Source organism: Plodia interpunctella, chromosome 13, assembly GCF_027563975.2.
Source record: "Plodia interpunctella isolate USDA-ARS_2022_Savannah chromosome 13, ilPloInte3.2, whole genome shotgun sequence".
NCBI classification, from domain to species: domain Eukaryota; kingdom Metazoa; phylum Arthropoda; class Insecta; order Lepidoptera; family Pyralidae; genus Plodia; species Plodia interpunctella.
Genome location: NC_071306.1, coordinates 144,786 through 161,311, shown reverse-complemented (window position 1 = coordinate 161,311; position 16,526 = coordinate 144,786).

Below are 16,526 nucleotides of genomic sequence, written 5' to 3'. Positions count from 1 at the left end.
TATAAAATTGCACTCAAACTGACACTATCCGAGTAGAGACGTGAGAAAATAGCGTTAATATATGTTGAAGTATTTCACTGTAGACTTGTACATAATGCTGGCTCCACACTGTCGCCAAACGCAGACAGATGCGACGCGAATGCATTTACATTACAAAGTTGGATGAGTGCTTTTATTTACCGTAATGAACCAGCAATATATCACAGATAATGTAATGTTCTTATAACTGTGCAATATACATCGAATCTGTCAAAGTTCGACGAACTGTTCGCGGTTAGTGTGAGTGCGGAGTTCTATATATGGTTTGTTTGATTCTTTAACCTCTTTGAGACAGTGACAGCACATACTTTATTAATTCTCCCTAGTAAATGGGAATATTCCGAAACTTACACCTAAGATAAAAATTAAATACAAGATTGCATCTATTATTTGTTCTATCGAGTAGCATCGCCATCTATTCGTTTTTACGTGAACCCTTCAATAGTAGGCGTTTCAGTACAAAGTTGAAGGGCGGTTTTCTGCAGCCTGAAATCGTCCTTCGCCTTTGAAGTGTGTTTCGCCGTCCGTAGAGGGCGGTAGTGGTATCATTTTGTAATGTAAATACTTTTTGCCTTCCATTTTTTGAAGTCATGACGTATACTTATTTTTTAATTAGGTTCAATAGAATTATTATATGTAATAGAAAGCAGGTACTTTACCTTACTTACCAAATCTAAAATAGAAATAATTATTTTTTAGTTTAATATCAAGAAATAAGTGTATAATAAAAATGACATTTTTGTCCATATTAGAATTAAATAGCATAGAAAAATACAATAAAAATAGTGTAACGCTGCTCAAAATCTTTATCTTTCTTGTCTGTTTCCTGTCATACCTTCATTCGCTTTTGAGACTTTCAATTATCTTAACTTTTATTTGTTTGAAAACTGATGTTAGATATTAGTATTTAAGAAATTATTATTATTATTTAAGAATCTAGTTATCTCACATCATTGAAGTTCCTTGACATTTCCCATATTTTCCAAGTTAGGCAGTAACTTGGTAAACTACGGAAATTCGTTATAAAAATACGAGCTTTTTGCTATCAGTCGCTCGCGGAGGATGTAAAGTGGCTTTTTGTTAAGCAAACACGATATAGAGACGCTTTAAAATGTTTATGGCCTTCCGGTAATAGACTCCGTGGAGATAAGATTATACATTACTATATACTGCCTGTCTGCCTGTCTATTTAGTAGTATATAATAATATCTAAACAGTCAAAAAGCGGGTTGCTAAGAACAATATTGTGAATTTACACCAATTTATCCAAAATATCCGGTCCAAATATACTGACTATAAATTTACAAGGCTTTGAAGATCTGAACAAAATATATTTTAACCTCTTCCTCCTCCTCCAAATTCTCGCGTGTTCCCAGATATTTTTGGGGCTGTGAGGCCTCGAAGCCTGGAATTTGCGTAACAAATGTACTTTGCAATTTTGAAGGTTCAGGTGTAATTTTACTACTGGCAGCTTGCCTGACGTCCACTCTCTTTGGGAATGTTATTATTATCTTTCAAGAACACAACTGTGTCGCGTCCCTTAGTCGTCTCGTATGATATCACCATATCCTCCCAGTTCTAGGGCGGCACGACAAGCCATAATGATCATTTCATTCTTTTTATTCAAAATTTTTTTATGAGTTCACCACAAAATGATGGTGATGTCATGTTTGATGTGGAGAGGTGCTAACCTGGGTCCCTTGCTTTCCAATTATACTACACAGAACACATACAATATTTATATGCCAGGATTACATATTTCACAAATAATGTCCAAGATAAAGAATGAGAAATTTCATCACAACACTACTCTTATAGTAGCCATAGGCAATAGTAAGAATGTGTCTCGCGGAGATTTATTAAACTGTATAAATGTTCTGGCAGAAATTGAAAAATCGGGTGTGGGCCAAATTCTAGTTCTCTTCCCATATATTAAAAATTATTCTAACAACAAGTATATCCATACAATGAATACCTGTTTATATAACCTCACTTGGGACTTAAAAAAGATTAATATTTTAGATTTAAATAAATATATTAATAATTGCTTTTACAACAATGGTACTGTGTACCTGCCCCCTAGACATAAGTCGACTATTGCTAAACTTTTAGCATACAATATTTATAGACCCGTTATATCAAATATAACGAAGTCAACAGATATTAGTACTAGTACTAATAATTTAGTTTTAAACTAGGTAATAAGACAGAGGTGAAACCTTCTTTTATAAACCTTGTTCATCAAAATATACAGGGTTTCACCAGCAAATATAATGAAATTTGTTTAGTTTTGTAACATAGAGAGGTTGATATTTTTTGTGTTACAGAACATTTTTTTAAAGGTGAAATTAAAATATAGTAGGAAGTACATTCCTAAGACAAAGTTCTGAACACGGAAGGTCCTTAATTTTAATTAATAGAAATTATAAGCATAAAGAAAGGAAAGACATAGTATGGTTGTCAGTTAAATGCAAAATAGAACTTTCCTGTGTAGAGTTGTATAAATATATTATTATTTGTGCTTACAGACCTCCTACAGCCTGTTATGAAACTCTTTTAGATGTTTTAGAGGAAGCCCTCAGGCGGGTTACTTCCAGCAATAAGCACATAGTTTTATGTGGTGATTTTAATATAGACATTTTGATTTCATGTTCTGAAAGCAATGGCTTTAAAAATTTAAAAATTTGCTCGATTCATTTAATTTATAGCACACATTCTTTGACCTCGACCTCAGCCAAATGTATAGATAATATTTTCTGTGATTGTACTGTTTCTGAAGAAAAGCTGTTCGCCTGTCTGGAGTCTGACCACCTGGGCCAACAAGTGTCACTTATTCGTAACGAAGAGTCTAACCTTATCTCCGCTCCTGTAATCTGTAGGCCGTTAACTAAGTACCGCAAAATGCGTTTTCGCGAAACCATAAATAAGAAATTGCCTGAATTAGATTTAACTAAAAATCCTAATGAACATTATAATAAGATTTTTAATACAGTGGAAACAGAATTCAAAAACACTTTTCCTCTTAAGACCTTTAATATTAAAGTGAAACTTAAATGTTGCGATTGGGCTACAAATGGTATTTATATTAGCAGAAACAAGTTGTATGAACTTTATGGTCAAAAACAGTATATTTTTAATGCGGAATTTATATCATATGTTAAACGTTACTCTAAAACTTTTAAAAAGGTATGTTCAACAGCAAAATCTTCATATTTAACTTATAAAATAAAAAATTCTAATGACAAAATCAAAACAGCTTGGTCAATCATTAATAAAGAAACCGGCAAGTTTAACTCACGCGACAACAATATTTCTTTAAAAATTGGTGATAAAACCATTAATTCAAATGACGAAGTGGCCAATGAATTCAATAACTTCTTTGCCAATATTTCTAAAAATATTACGGGCTCCTTTTCGTCTTGTCCCAGTGTTGCAGATGACTTATTTAAAAGAAATGCCTCAGTTCCTAAATCTACCTTCCGATTTAGACATATTCCTCCTGAAGAATTATTATCTGCTTACAAAGCACTCAACATGAAAAATACCGAGGATCTGTGGGGTATATCTGTCTCAGTGCTTAGCACTATTATTGATCTGATTGCTCCCCACTTAACTATTATATTCAATAATTGCATCTCAGATGGAGTTTTCCCTGACCTCATGAAAATCAGAAAATTATACCTCTTTTCAAACAGGGCGCTAAAAACGATCCCACTAATTACAGACCCATTTCTAAATAAATTAATTAAAATAAAATCATTTATTGCAGGCATAGCCCATAAAGTGTTAGTAACAGAGGAACTTATAACTATGTTAGTAAATCTACATTAAAGTTTTTTGACGGTGTTGTGTCTTTGGCTAGATGAACGCGAGTCCAGTGTTTCATAATAGCACTGTCCACGTCCAATCTAGCCGCCACCGTCTTCACCAGAATGTTAGTGCTGCTCCGCACTCGGTGAATCAGGGAAGCTGTTCGTTTTCTTATAATGGCTGACAGACTGTCAACTCCAGCCTCCGCCAGCATCCCCGAGGCACTGCAAGGACGGCGCATCCCCAACAACACTCTTAACGCATTATTATACTGAGTGCGCAGAGCCCTGTATGCCACTTGAGTTTTATTGTTTCTAACTCAGACCTCCCAATGCTATTGTTGTTCTTATAACACCTTGACATTGACTTATCTAATGTCAGTTGTTGTTGTTGTTCTGAAATGTCACCTGCATCATGTTGCAAAGTCACTGTCGTCAACTGACATGAGTGGGAATGAGATGGAGAATCCTTACGAACGAGAAGGCTATTCTCACCCCCGGCGGCGGCGGCGCCGCCGTCGTCGCAGTCGCCGATACAAGCTGACTCATTGACTTGACATTGAGTTTGTAGGTGGGTAAGTCCGATGGGCCCACTGTCGAGAAAGTAACTGTTTTGCATACCACCGCCTCTTTTATCATTTACAAATCTATCTGAATGACTCACTAACGATGCATTCTTCATATATAATAATTCTGCTTTTAATTCTTGCATTTGACTTGTTGTGACATATGTATCTTTGACTTTCTGTAGTTCAGATTTCAACACTATTATATCCTTAAGAAGTCTCGATGCATCAACATGATCAAATGTCAATGGTGGCAGTTTTTGTAAATCTTTCGCCATATACACTGGTAATTCGTTGGGATTCGACTCTTTAAGCACTGCTATGACATCATGTAGATCCTTCATTGATTTTTTCCCTTTTTTCTGGCTATTTTTCTTCGAGATATCGCCGCAAACAATAAGCTCATTGCAGAATCAATATCTTCCTGCGAGAAACTTGACAGGCACAAGGTCACCAAGGATTTCTCGTCCATGACATCTAGCTTATTTTGGATAAAAGCTAGAAGCACTTATTACAATATTGCACGTCGCACATTTTAACTTATCTGGCTAACCTGGCTTTAAACACAGACAAGACCAAGTGTATTAAGTTCTCTTTTTCAAACGCACCCCAACTTGATATTCCTTTAATAGTTAATGGTAAAGTATTAGAATGGGTACACAGTGCCCAGTTATTGGGCATTACTGTGGATAGTAAGTTTAAGTGGGATAAACATATTGAAATCACGGCCAAAAAACTTAGCTCGGCAGCTTTTGCAGTGAGAAGGATCAGACAGTGTACAAACATCGAAACAGCTAGGCTCGTGTATTACAGCTACTTTCATAGCATAATGTCTTACGGATTATTGTTATGGGGTAATGCAACTGACATAGGAAAAATTTTTGTTTTACAGAAACGAGCAACTAGTTTTATTTATGGGCTTAAGCCTTTAGGGATTCCTTGCGAGAATTATTCAAATCGATAAATATTATGACTGTTTCATCTCAGTACATCTTCGACGTACTTATTTTTGATAAATCTAACTTACACCTGTATAAAACATTGAGCTATGTTAACAGTGTAAACACTCGTAATAGGCATAAACTTTGTATGAACAGATTCCGACTTAAAAAGGTTAGGCGCGTCTTTCGTGGGTCAAAGTGTAAAATTGTTCAATATACTCCCTGTAGAGGCTATTAGCTTGCCAATGCCAAAATTTAAATCATATATTAAAAATGCTTTAATGGCTAATGCTTATTACACAATTAGCGACTATTTAAATGATAAAAAACCTTGGACCCTTCCTAAAACTTCTGACTTACTTAACTTAACTTAACTTCTTCTATATATATATATTCCTTTCATCAGTACTTGATCACAATCATAATATGTTTCAGTATACTTTATTGTGTACTTACATTGTTATATTACTGATAAAAAATTATACATAAATTTATATTAAAAAAATGGTAAGCCCGTCTGGCATAATAGGGACCAACACTGTTTGAATGAGTTTCTTTCGGCATTTCTTCTCAGCAGTGGTCGTTCCGAAATGCTAGTAGTTTGAAGCTATGGTAAACATTTCATTTAGAATATGACGTGAAAATGTGCCTGTGAAGGCCTAATTTCTGAATAAATGATTTGATTTCCTATTTTTTATCGCCGAATTAATTAATATTTTTAAATTAAGTAATAGTAATTTCCAAGTATACAATAATATACCTCTCTATGAAATAGTTCACTTATAGATAGCAGCGATTATCCTCTATTTACTATCTCAACACTGAAATAAACTCTTTTGTTTAAGCTGAGGTTTTTGAAACAAAGTTAATAATAAATTAGGACTGTCTAAAACAAAATTATGTGTAAAAGCTTTTTGTTCACGTAATGAGTGTGAGGTTTAATTAGGCCGTGCGTGGCAATTATACGAACCAGACACACGTGAAATTTGTCCGTGTTTGTAATCCTAAAATATCTATACATATAACGTCCTACCTGTTTAACTTGCATTATATATATGTGAATATTACTTTTTGTTTTGGTGTAGTCTTGCAACTGAATTTTGAAGGAAATATCGCGTCGTTCTTAATACTTAAAGTCGGTCGTTTTGTGTAGAAAATTAATCTGCAGCTGATGTATACGACCAAAATAAGTTTTTTAACTTCTAAATTCAAGAACTCAACATTTGTACAGATTTACTGAAAAATAGTATTTGTTTTAAACAGCTAAGCTCTCCAATTGTTTTGAAACTGTAATAAATTCTTAAACACGAAAACAAATAAATTGCAATATTTATCGGCGAGTTTTCCAAACTTTGGATGGTTTAAGACCAGTTCTTTGCTAAAGATGTATGAAACGGGTTTGAAAAGTATGTACCAACTTAAAATTATTTAAATTTCTTTCATTTCCGATAAATGATATGTTGAATGTCATAAGTAGGACGAATTATGCATCATGGAATATAAATTAATTTTATTATATCCCCTAAGGTTTTCACATACTAGCACAACTACCTATATCCTGTACTACAACGCCGCCAATTTTTCTTGCAATCATTTGCATATTAATAACTAAACGCTTATTATTATTATTTATATTAACCTACCAAAAAACCAAAACACATTCAATTCAAAAACAAATTCAATCTAAGGAAGATATAAGAGTAGGTATATAATAAATAAATAAATAACATTAGGAAAAATCACACAGATTGAGCTAGCCTCAAAGCAAGTTCAAGACTTGTGTTAACATCCAAGATCATTTTCCATCATGACCCGACCGGGGATCGAACCCGGGATCTCTCGATTCAGTGGCAAGAACTTTACCACTTCGCCACCGTGGTCGTATAATGTTTATTATTACCGTCGCATAGTTCACAGAGTTCCAGCGGATTCTGGGCTCAGATACTCAACGTCTGGGGATAAAACCGGGAACGCTCAGATGTGAGAGTTCATAGAGTTCCATGTAGGGTAACTTTACATGTGGTAGACTGTACCAATACGGAAACCCAAGAAATATACAATTACCTAATTGAGTGACGATATAAAAGAACTTAAATGTGAAGTATAATTAAATGAAAGTTGTAAAGCGTATTTAACTGCTCGCTGCAGACACCGGGTGAAGTGAAATACTGTGCCATTGAAAAATAGTTTTATTTTCATTTCAACTGCATCGGACGCTTCTTAAGAAATATTTACTGGAATTATGTTTAGTTGTTGCTTGTTTAGCTTGCTGCTGTTTTGTGTTAAGACTTTTTACCTTGTGCTTGTAGCAAGCAAGCCTTCGTAACAGCTTGCTTCAATATGATAATTTGTGTTAGACATCTATTAGAAGTGCTATCTACATCGAAATTATAGCATAATATTTTCTTTGTTTACACTAATTCCTTGAGATTGTACAGCGAATAGTTTGTAGATTTGAGGAATATTATACAATTTTATTTTTGCGTTGGTTTGCTTTTTTTACTACCCAGCATCCAGAACCCTATAGGAGCGAATCAGCGCCGCATAGCTAGTAAAATATATTTGTACTGATTCTGAAGGATTCCCATAAATAGCGCAATAAAGAGAAGGAAAATGATCATCTCAAGTCGTATTTGTCACAAAAATAAGTATTTGACGCTTGACCGGTAGCCAATAACTTATGACATACGGATAGACATACCATCACTGCTCTAAGGCAAGGCAATTTCAATCCTATTTCCTAGGGGTTAAAGTCTTTTGTTCTTTGATTGTAGTATTAGATTACACGCGATTTATCTTTTCATTGGCCAAGAAATAAATAAACATTCACATACCGATAATTATTATATAATTATAATAATATTACCTATGAGAAAAATTAATTATTTCTATAGACGAGCCATAATGAAAAGCCATATACCAAAATATATATACTTAATCTCCAAAGTATGGCGAACTATTCGCAAATATTGTGAAACCGGCATTACAAATATAATGACAATTCGTTGTGTTTTGGTAGCAGAGATGGCGTACGCCGTCTCAATTTGACAGAAAATGAAAGCATGCATTATCTATTATTTGTAATGTCAGTGGTAAGGATAAACGAGACTGAATGCTCGCATTTGTCCGTCACGGGGCTTACACGTGGTGGACATTATACAAGATCGCATCGCATGGACTAATTGATTTGTGAAAACGGATATTTTTCACATGCACAAAGGTAACAGCTGGTAATATTATTTTATTTGTATAAATTGTGTATATAAATACCTTTTTACTTTATTACTGGAAATGCCCAGTATTATTTATTGTGTGTATTAACACCCGGCGCCGCCTTCCACGAAAAAATAATCGCTGAAAATGGAATGTATATTTCTGTATTACGTAAGGTGGGTAGTGTAAATGAATAACAATTTATTGGAGAGAAAAATATTTTATACAATATTTTTGTGGCTATGGCAAAATTAATTTGCGTATTATATAATGCTCCAATAAAAGGAAATTAATTTATTAGTCTGACAATAGGCGCATTCATTTGAAGCGGTTTTAAATAACGCATTTTTTATATTATCAAGATTTATATTAAAAATCCTATGGTAAAGACACGTCGGAATAACGAATTACTATTTAATTCACATGTTATAGTTAGTGTTTGTGATACTGATCCCAAACAAATCATATTTTTGATTGATTTACTCAGCCAACTTCGATGAGAAAACTTTATTTCAATTACTAGTTTCTAACTTCGACCCAAATAAATGTATGTAATATTTTGATATACTGTGTTATCCACGGCATTTGTAAGACAACTCAGTTAATTTATTAAAAATGTGAAATTATTTCAATTACATTTAACAATTTGTCATTTCCTCTTCTTCTTTGTGGAGTCGACCGTTATAATTGAAACTTGCAACATTGCAACTGTTGCAAGCTTAAATTTTATTTATTTAACTTGTCGCTATGTATGGTTATGTATGGCTAATGCGGTTAAACACCGCCATCGCGTCTCGCAACTTAGGGCTCTGTTTTCCCCGTAAAGGAAAAAGACGTGATATTGTAGTTGTATATGTTTTTGAGCCAAGATCAAAGTTAAAACTTTCTGGACTACTATGATATACGTATTATACTTACGATAGTATGCGGCTTGGCGAGCTGCCAAGTTTACGATATTATTTTGTGATACTCAGTGGAAATTGATATTAGCCGTAATATTATAGTAATATTTCGTTTTATTACAGTTAGTAATGGTCAGATTGTCATAACGGAGGGAATAGTGGAAGTGTTCTGTTCAGGTGGGCTTTGTCCCACACGCGGGTCCATTGGGTATTTCAGTTCCGGTTTACCCCAGGCATCATTTCTACTTGGACTGCAACCAACTGCTGACTTCCTCGAACAGTGGACCCTCCGCCAAAGAGCAGAGCACTGCGCTTTGGTCACCGCTCCCGTGATCGACCTTTACATATGTTTACAAATAATGCAATGTAAAATAAATGAATCATTGTCAAAATGATGATATTTCGTTCTTCACAATAACTCTTAAGATGATGAAGTATTTTTCTCTTAACGGTTGTTAAGATTGTTTTACCACTTTTTCAAAAATTTTAATCTTAGTGAAATGTGGACAATCTTACAGATAAAGTAACTGCTAGACAAATCTGCCTGTAGTTATTAGCCAGTTAGCCTTACCCAACACTTGTGGAACGTAAATTTATCGCTATCTATTCGATATGTTACATATAGGCTACTAGATACTTTATCAGCAAGCATTGAAACAGCATCCCACTATATCTCGGCACCTGATAAGATCTAAGAATTTGTATAAAATATATTTAGAAGACACTTTAATTCCTTTGTTGTATTAAACACCTAAGTCTTGTTAGATCCTCTGCAGATCCGGGAGAGTTAATGAAATATTCCAGGGATTCAGTGCGACACGTCTCACTATTAAGTATATTAAATGAGAGTAAATATCAGACAAGGAATTAGATTATATTATTTCATATAGCATGTTCAAGTTCTTCATTCTCGCTTGGCACTTTCCTATAGCGTAAAATAAATTAAAATAATTGTTTATACAAAAAACGAATGCGAAATATTTCATTTATTTTAATTAATTTCGTTATTATTTAAACATTTTTTTAGTCGCTTATCTTCTGTCTAAACTTTGCAAATTTTAGAGCGCGCCTACCGCTGCTTTACCAACCATTACTATTGAATATGACATACCTCATACTTAGGTGTTTACTCATGCGTACCTCCACGAAATCAGTACCCAGTGCGGGTATTATGTAAATTCCTACCACGACATCTTAAAAGTATGAATAAATTCCAAAGCTCTGTTAAACTTGCAATGCAAAGCTTTTTACTACTCGGATTTTCACATTATAGCTCTCTGGTCAACTCCGGGCTCAATGTTAAATGTATGCAATGTATTTTTCCACAAAGATGATAATGGCGGTCTTTCTCACAAATACTATCAACCTGACGTTTTAATTACAGCTCAACTTTACTTCGAAAATTATGGAATTATTTTAATTTTTATTTTTTAATTTTATTTATTAAAGAAACCAGCAGCGTTTACAAAAGGATACAATACAAATTCTTATTCAATAATAAGGCCAATAAAAGGTTTCTCTCACTATTACAATATTATAGTCGATTGATGCAGGCGAAGAAATGAAGTTTGATACAGTAACTTGTGACATTTTTCTTCAAAAAATTAGCTTTTTCTTTGCTCTTACCTTTCTCTAAGAAGTATAATAACTTCATCTTAAATTATACGTATTTGTGATTAAATTAGCAAAATTTTGTCAACAAATAATTGAGACAAAAACTTCACAAACTTGAATGAGAATTCAATGAACAATTATTTTATACCTGACTTTGCATCTTAAAGTTAAAAGACTTGAAGTTAAGGAGTATATATTTTGCGGCCTCTGAGGTAAAGGTCATGACACACTGATAGTCCGACGTTCGATTCTTTGTCTGGTCAAAATGGAACATTTTTTTTAAATTTCGCTTCAGGTCTTAGCTATCTATATTGCGTATGTTATAAAAAATATTCTATCACTGACTTTGTATCCTGTAATAAAAGTATCAAATTTCTTTGGGACTTTTTCGCCTCTTTTGGGCTAAAATATAAAAAAGCATAATTAGACTTGAAATTTGTCGTTGTAATTTATTAAAAGAAATTTATGCACTTATTAACAGAAAAATCACACTACTTTTGTTACATCGCTTTCTGCTGCTCACATTACTAATCTATCACATTAATTATAAATGAGCAAATTATTTTTATTTCTTGCCTACCATATAATTTCATTTTAAGTCTGTAATACCAAAAAAGCTTGCATTTCAAGATTCCATTAAAACTTCCCTTCGTTTCTCTGAATTTCGTCTGATTTTTACAAATAGCCTTTCGTTTTTCAATATTCTGCTCGCGCTCGCTTCATCAATCTCAATTTATTTTATTTGACTAAAAAACGTGATCATTTTGTAATTTTATCTTGAATAGTAAGGTCAGTCACTCATTCAGGAGGCGAAAAGAGTACACGGGCAGAGAAATGCCTACTTATAGAGATTTCTTTTATTGCATTTGTCAACGAACTAACTCCATGAGTTTTTATCCGAGAAACACACAAAAACCTTGATTTCCAAATCATCCTGTACCGAATTTCTTTATGATTAGGCAAGATCGGTGGTCCCTTATTTGTTGCTAGAGAATAAAATACAGAGAGTGTGTTTTTGGCTACAAATAAATATATATAAAGTATTGCCAAAAACGTTGTGATTTGATCAAATTGTCTATTATTACGTGTCAAACAAAAAGACTTTATTTCTCAATGTTGGTTGAAAAATTACCTTAAAATTCGGATTATATAAGTAGCAATGAACCTCGTAGTACAAAACTGCGTATCCATTTCCACCCCTTTCACGTTCGCTATGAATTGGCATTTACCTCTAAAGGGTGTATTTACATTCATAGCCTATTAAGCGAGTGGTAGCGCCAAGTCAGCGCGTCACAGGATTATTCGCTAAGTGGACACGGCGAATGGACACCGGCGTGTCCAGTTGGTTAATGTTGAAAAAATTATTTAATTTTACTTATTATGATCATTATTTTGATATCATAAAACAATAATTATGATCATTAACTGGGCATTACAATGTTGAGTCTTTGTGTAGCATAATATAGTAGTGTATGAATCGAATATTATGTCCTCATGGTGATATGAAAATATTGCACGTTGTAAATGTTTTCACAAAAGTACTCATTTCAGATCAGTTTAATATTTTAAGTTTGACAATTCCATGTCCAGTTTAACGTTGGACACGTTAACGTTAGCGAATATTTGGGCAGTAAGTGTGGTGGGACCACGAATAGCAAATTTTTTGCTGACCAATGAAGGAACAAATTGAACTGAATTGGGCACTCTTGCCGTTGGAATTTAGAACGGCCGAATCATCTTGTTCAATGAGTTTTCTTCGGAGATAAATCTGTTTTCACGAGATCATTGTGAAGCTAATTATTTTATGATGACAAAGTTTTATCAAAACATCTAGTTTGGAGTTTCGAGTACCTGAACCAAAACTCGAATGCTTTCTTCAATCGTATCTTCTTATCAGTAAAATTTCAATAAAAGCTGGTTGGTACATAAAAATTCATGGCTAGTATGAGTTAATCATATTAAATACCGATATTATTAATATAACATTTCAAATAACTTTTTCAATATTATTGTGCTGAAATAAATAATACAAAATCATTACTTGTTAGATGTAAGCAGACATAGAAAAGGAAAACAAATTAAAAAATCCTCAAAGAGATTTCAAGGCATTTTTTTTTCATTTTCGACTTGCTTTGTGAAGAGTGGAATTGGAATTTGTTTGCGATTGAAAGAAGGCGCGGTAAAATTGAAAATATTTTCATGTCTGATGGATCGCTCTTTGTATAAACTATGTATATTATTCCAGCAGTATACCTCTATATGAGTATCAAAATTCGTGTTTATGGGATAAACACATTTTATAAACCATGCGATAGAGTAAAAAAAACTATGTGTGTTGTTTAGCATCTAATTAAATTCACTTCTTTATTTCACAACGAACGTGTGAACGAACATTTGTACAGATATAAACGTATGTATTTGTACAAATATAAATGTATGTGACAAGACAGTATTCGATCCTGGGACCCTCCGATCACTAGACAGGTCTTATCTATGGGCAAATAAAATTCCTTCACATAAAACAATCACAACAGACATTATCGCCTAAGTATTGGAAAATTTACACGATCATTTTAGCGGCGCCCCGCATCATCCTTGACGACATGAAGACATTTACAATAGCAGCAGGTCCTGAACTCTATGAAGTTTTAAATAAAGCTTCCCGCTGAGTGTACACGCAGCATTAGATCTATCTGTTATTTTATTAAATCTTAGCGGCGATTTTAATGCCGTTATAAATTAATTAATTTCCTTATTAAAATTCTCAGAATTTGAGCTCCTTTAGATCGCGTTAATACGGTGATCTTATTAACGATATTACTAAATGTATAATAACAATTTTAATAAATGTTTGGATGAATATTTACCAGGATGAGAATTGTATTGATAAACGTGTTCGGTATTTCAAATTTCCACCAGTGTAATGTCAGCGCCAGTTCCAATCAAAGCATTGTAAACGATAATGTTTGGTCGAAATGTTCAGAAATGTTCATTTGCCGAACAAACGCCAACTCATCCCAGAAATATTATTTCCAGCCAGCGTTCCTCTGTTCCTATTTGTAATCACAATATTCGCAATCTCTTTGTTGATTTTTGGTGAATGACAACATACGACTGACGAATGAGACAAAAAGAAATATTAACCAATAATAATGCTCTCTTTTATCTGAGCGTGCTCCCGGTTCATTCACGGCAATGAATTGCTTATGATAATCTATGTTTTTTTAATATATTCAGCTGTAGTATTACAGTGGACTGCCAGCCTAATACCGCAACAATAGCATTACTAAAGAGGGTTGAGGGTTTTTGGTAATGCTATTGTTGCCTCTCACAAGGCAAGAATGATTAAACATTCCTACAAATATTTTATCATTCTTGACATCATCTATAAGGAAATAAATATAATATTTCAAAAAAAAATCGTTTGAAAACTAAGATGACCCAGAAACATTAAACTCTCAGGTTTGGTCTCAAAAATTACTTCAGCCTCACTTATATTTAAGAAAACTAATTGAAACTTAAATTGAAATTTCTAAATTATATATAACTATTTTAGATTAATCCAAAAAGCTTTCCCCGAACGTCTGTTCGGTTAAGGTTAGTGTGTTCACAAATCATAATGGTTCCGTTTCAGAACCCTAAATAGGAGACTAATATACTCGTAATGTACGAACACAATAGACAATTCGTGAATGATCGAAATTGTCGGTTTAATTTCCGTTACGTTTTCGGGCTGTAACAAACAAACCTTTCGAGTTCATAATGTACAATCACCAAAATGTTTAAATGTATTGTGTTTGTTAGAACAATAGCGCGGAGTACAGTGGTATCATTTCAGCATTCTAAACCCTTTGAAAATAATTTTAACAGTTAAAATTGTAGGGTGTCAAAATATGCAAATCCCAATATCCAAATTAGCGGTGGTGGTGTAATGGTTAAGGCGCCCGCCTGTGGATCGAAAGGTCCCAGGTTCGAATCCTACTCGTACCACATGAGTTTGTATACCAATCTGAATCATGTATAGTAGTTTTCATCGACCACCACTTGCTTCCGGTGAAGGAAAACATCGTGAGGAAACCTGCACACTGGTTGATTCTTATTAACTTGTTTGTGAAATGGGAGAAGGCAATGGCAAACCACTCTATTAATAATGCCAAGAAAGTTGTTGTGTGAGTTTCGTTCCACGTAATGACCACGAGCCTCAGCCATGAGGAATACGACTATGAAGAATATCCAGATTTTGATAGCTATTAATAAATTTCAACGTCATTGGCCGGGATGACTCTAAATATATATACGTTTGATATACGAGTATTGTACAGATCGCGCAACTGTCCCGACCACCTAATTGTAACTTTGTAATCTGACAAATATGTAAATAATTTGAATCTTTGAATTTTGACAAAAAATTACATTGTATTTATCTTTTCAGTGATTTGTGTTGTGTATGAAAGTTGCAAATTCACCATTATGACCGTCATATAGACGTATATACTGGATAACTTGATATTTTAATATTCTTTATCGCGTAATTTAAAACACTGGACATTAAAGGCACGTTTCTGATAGCGTAAATATAACAGATGTGTTTGTCTGTGTGATTTGTCCTATTATATTTATTTATTTATTAACAGATCGAAGAAGTAACGTTAAACGTTGTGTTTCACAAGGGTTAGACAGCACTAACTGGTATTTGTCAGTTCGATATTTTGGTGATTGGACATTATGGCCTTTACGAAATGGACGTGGCAAGGTACGTGTGCGGCGGATATTAGAAATCAGTGTCGCGACATTTAAAGGTCACACTGCCCAAGTATTCCCAAGACTTTCATAAATACATACATGGCCATTTATTGTACATTTTTTACTTAATATCATACATCAATTGTTAATTCAGTAAAAATTTTCTAAATTTCATTTTTGCCAGACTAATTACAAAATACAAATAGTAAATTATAATAAACAATTTGCCTCAACGGTACATCAACCTACACAATTAATTGTAAAGTCGTCGCTAATGCCGGCATAGAGGACCGTGCGTTGCAAGTGTTACGTTTTAATTATAATCTAAGTATCAATCAACCGTATCTAAGTATGTAGCTACTTACTTACTATATTACAAAACCTATTCACATCAGTCAATAATGGAAAGCTCGCCTATATCACTATCCTACTCACCCATGAGTGGAATATTGAACAATAGCTACATTTCATAGGGGCCGAACTGATTCACCTCTCAATAACATGTCGGTCTATTTCCTATTTTTTGATCCACTGATATCACAAGCGGGACACTATCGACAAATTGTATGAAACAAACGTATTGTTGTGGACGGGATTCCATATTTCGCGAAATTATATTTTTTCTTCTTCGAAAGCTATGTTTGTTAATTACAATTAGGTATATAACTTTTCATATAATCGGTAGATTCTTCACAATCT